Consider the following 4,796-nt stretch of genomic DNA (forward strand, 5'->3'; position numbering starts at 1 on the left):
GAAATATTTCTATATGTTTCATCAATTTTTAAAAAATTCGTAAAATAAAAATTGTTGAACATACGTTGTAAATTGACACTGAAAAAGCTGCCTAGATGTTACAAGGCTTTTTTTTTTTTTGCAGTAATTTATTAAACACACACAGAAGATACATAGAGAATGCTTTGGTTGACCTACACTATAATTTTAGGTATCATCTGCCTTGTTAAACTGCAGCAAATATTTACACTTGTTTACATTTCTGGATATCAGATTTTTTTTCCTGAAGTAGCTTTAAAAAAATTGTTTTTCTGCTTTTGGAGTTGTTTCCTAATGTCAGTTTAATAGGTCTCAAAACTGAAATGAAGAACCAGTCAAGGGAGATAGAATTCGTTCTCTTGGGACTCACAGATGACCCACAGTTACCAATTGTGATTTTTATATTTCTCTTTCTCAACTACATTTTGAGTGTGATGGGGAGCTTATCCATCATCCTCCTCACCCTACTGCATCCTCACCTCAAGATTCCAATGTATTTCTTCCTACAAAATTTCTCCTTCTTAGAAATCTTATTGACAACAACTCTAGATTGTTGTCTAGATTCTTGACAACCATTGTGACTAAAAACAAAATCATTTCCTACAATGGTTATGCATCTCAATTATTCTTTTACTTTTGTCAGGAGTTACAGAGTTGTACCTTCTGGCTGCCATGTCCCATGACCGCTATACAGCCATCTGCAAACCCCTGCATTACTCAGTCATTATGAGAAGCAAAGTGTGCTACCAACTTCTACTCAGTTCTCGGACAGCTGGCTTTCTGATTACCTTTCCACCGTTGGTCTTGGGACTAAAGCTGGAATTCTGTGCTTCCAAAGTAGTTGATCATTTCATGTGTGACACTTCTCCTATCCTGCAGATTTCTTGCACAGACACTCACTTCCTAGAAATGATTTCATTTGTTTCAGCAGTTATAACACTAGTGGTCACACTACTCTTAGTAATTTTTTCCTATACATATATAATCAAGACCATTCCAAAAATTCCCTCTGCTCGGAAAAGAACAAAAGCTTTTTCCACTTGTTCTTCCCACATGGCTGCAGTTTCCCTTACTTATGGTAGCTGTGTCTCCATTTACATGAAGCCATCAGCAAAAGAAAGGGTGACTTTATCCAAAGATGTAGCTGTTATCTATACCTCAGTAGCCCCTTTACTCAATCCCTTCATTTACAGTCTTAGGAACAAGCAAGTGAAACAAGCTTTCAAGGATACACTCAAAAAAGTTTTCATTTTTTTCAAAAAATAAGGAAAAAAACTAAAATCTTGACAGAAACAGTGAATATATTTTTTGTTCCTTTTCTCATGTTTACTTAATTTATCCTTTCAGTAAGTTAAATTTCTTACAGCATTTAAACAAGTCTTTCAGCACAATACATTTCCCTACTTTTTCTTTAAAATTCTCGCAGTGTTAATATTAAGAGTTCCACCTTCAAATTTTCACAAATTTTAACTTTCTTTTAATCCCAAAGATATGCAACTTCAGGGTCGTGAAATTAGTTATATATTAATTTTTCCTGTACAAATTTGCCTGGATAAGTGTAGTTTACATGCATTTATTATAGGTATACCTTGTCTTATATACTACGCTAGTTATAATTTTTGTCTTCTTTAGAATGATACAGCTTGCTATGGAGAGACAAAGAAACAAACAGTTCTCAAACAGTATGATTTCTCTTATGGTAAAGCTCTACACAAAATTGTGTTCTTATAGTAATGAAGGTTTAATTATTTCAGTGTATCAGAAATGCAGCTCGAAAAAGGGTAATTCTTATGACAGTTGTGATATATAGGAAAAAAAGAGTAAAATGGTGTTACAGGCATGTGTATAACAATATGCACAATGTTTGAGGCACTACTTCCTAGTTCAAGTGTCACTAGCTTGATAAGGGGAATGTAGGCTTTTAAGCCAGTCAGCCAGATATAAACCCAGGATAACATGTGAGCCCGGTCAAATTTTAAAACTCTGTTGCTAAGTTTCTCCATTTATGATATAGATACAATAATAGTCCTTACTTGTTGTTTATTTTGAGAATGCAATGAGGCAGTATGTATAAAGCATTTTTAAATCAGAACCTGGCCCACAGTGAGTTATCAACAAGGGTTAGCTCCCCTTGGAGGGAAAGCTTGCCTCACTCATGGTAGTATGTAACAAGGGAAGAAAAAGAGGAAGCTTCAAATCATAAAAAGCTTTTATGACCTAAAATGTATTACGACTTAATCTGATTGGTCTATAGACCTGAAAATTTAGTGTGAATACATTACTGAGATAAAAATTTCATGTGTCTGTACCTAAAATAACTTTTTAAATCACATGGGATAGTCTAGAAACATGGACTGTAGATGATTCTGAGGCTGATTTTTCACAATGTGATCAGATTTTTATTTTATAAAGATTGATCTGTTAAATGTGCTGAGAATGTTTTTTTAGATGTTTGGAGTTAGGAAGACAGGGGAGAGGATCAACACTTTAAGCTAAATGAGATATTTTAAAGGTTAAAAACACAATAGTGACAGTGGCTTGCAAGCTCAGGGAGCAGACTCCACAGATGTTTAGGGGAATGAACTGAGGTTAAACTGTTGAACATTTTCATGTCCGGGATAAGTGAAAGAAAGCCATTTAAAAAAAAAAGAAAAAGAAAAGACTCTTCTTGGGCTCTCCCTTCTGTCCACTCTGTGCACAAGCACCGAAATGTCTAATGTCTTTTTTAAAAAAGAAGTTTTCTTAATATCTGTCAGATCAAAAAAAATCACCTATAAAACATATGGGGTTCTATATTGGATATAATTTTTCATCAGAGACATATAAGTGACGAATTTACTGGGGTGATAGATGGCTGTTACAGATTAAATTGCACCCCCCTACCCAAAATGTGTCCACTTGGCTAGGCCATGATTGCCAGTAGCGTATGATTGTCCACCATTTTGTCATCTGATGTGATTTTCCTATGTGTAGTAAATCCTGCCACTATGAAGTTAATGAGGCGGGATTAGAAGCAGTTACATAAATGAGGTAGGCTCAATCTACAGGATTAGATAGTATGTTGAGTCAATCTCTTTGGAAATATAAAAAAGGGAATCAAGCAGAGAGACAGGGGGACCTCATACCACCAAGAAAAACTACCAAGAACACAGCACATCTTTGGACCTGGGGTCCCTAAACTGAGAAGCTCCTCAACCAGGGGAAAATTGATGACAAAGACCTTCCTGCAGAGCCAACAGCGAACGAAAGCCTCCCCTGAAGCTGGCATCCTGAATTAGGACTTCTAGACACCTAGACTGTGAGAGAATAAATTTCTCTTTGTTAAAGCCATCCACATGTGGTATTTCTGTTATAGCAGTGCTAGATAACTAAGACGATGGCATATCTATTATTTATGTGGCCTTGAATAGAAGTCATGTAGTTTTTATTCGTGTTCAAATTTGTTTTACAATCTTTCAAAGCAACAATTTTTAGTCATCTACTTTTCCTTGGCAGAAAGAAGAGTGTTAGTTCATGTGATTATATTCATGGGCCTGAGAACTTTCACTCACACAGTTTGTTTTTTTCAATACACTTTTTAAAAATTACTCGAGCTTTATCAGATAAATGATGCTCAAATATTTTTTCCATTCTATCGATTATGTTTTCATTTTCTTGGTAGTGTCATTTAATGCACAAAACTTTTCATGAAATGGAGAAAAGAATACTTGCTTTTCATGTACAAACATGTAATTTGTATGATAATTTTTTACAAAGAATGAGCAGGATCAAGATACACTGAACATTATTGAAATTAAGACATTATTCATCTGAATGAGTTGGTTTTACATTAAGATGCTAACTGTAATCCACAACAAATCATTAAGAAAATAGCTTGAAACATACGCTGTAAAAGACATAATAAATAAATTTAAAGGTACACTAGGACGTACCAATTTAACACAAAAGAAGCCAGCAATCCAGGAATAGACTAATAAAAAAGACATAAGCATATTTAAAAAAAGGAAGACATAAGTCCTACTTTATCAGTAATTAAATTTAAATAGTGAAACAACCCAATTGAAAGGCAGAGATTGGAAACATAGTCTAAAAAGAGAACATAACCCAAATATATGTCTGTCTATTATAGGCACTCTTTAGATTAAAAGACACAAATAGATTGAAAATAGGATTTAAAAGATAGGCCATGTATTTCGGATTGAAAGTGTCTCCGAAATATATATGTTGAAGTGCTAAAAATTGTACCTGGAAGTTGTGATCTTGTTTGGGAAAATAGCGCTATTCTTGGAAGATAAAAGAAAAACCTTTGCCATCCTGTTGATTATAACTCATAGTGACCATATAGGACAGAGTAGAACCACCCCATAGGGTTTCCAAAGAGCAGCTGATGATATTGTCACTTAAGCCATACCAGAGTAGGATAAGCCCTATTCCATTCTGAGTGGTACCTTAAAAGGAGATAACAGAGAGGGAGCTGGAAAGAAACACACAGAGTAAGACAGATGCCAGGTGATGGTGGAGGCAGACACATCTATAAGCATCCATAAGCATGCCAAGAATTGCAAAGGGCTACAAGAAGCTACAAGGAGCCCTGACGGTGTGGTAGCTAATAGCTCAGCTCCTAACCGAAATGTCAGCAGTTGGAATCCACCAGCTGCTCTTTGAAAACCCCATGAGAAAGTTCCACTCTATCCCATAGGGTTGCTATGAGTTGGAATTGACTCAACGGCAACAGGTTTTTTTTTTTTTTGCTGCAATAAGCTGAGACAGGTAGGACC

The 4,796-nt window shown here is 35.4% G+C and overlaps 1 pseudogene; it reads left to right on the forward strand.

Annotated features, from left to right (window-relative positions):
* The first annotated feature begins 341 nt into the window (after positions 1 to 341).
* On the forward strand, positions 342 to 1,284 carry LOC126057975 (olfactory receptor 6C6-like; annotated as a pseudogene).
* The last annotated feature ends 3,512 nt before the right edge of the window (positions 1,285 to 4,796 follow it).

This window comes from Elephas maximus, chromosome 14 (genome assembly GCF_024166365.1).
Source record: "Elephas maximus indicus isolate mEleMax1 chromosome 14, mEleMax1 primary haplotype, whole genome shotgun sequence".
NCBI lineage: Eukaryota > Metazoa > Chordata > Mammalia > Proboscidea > Elephantidae > Elephas > Elephas maximus.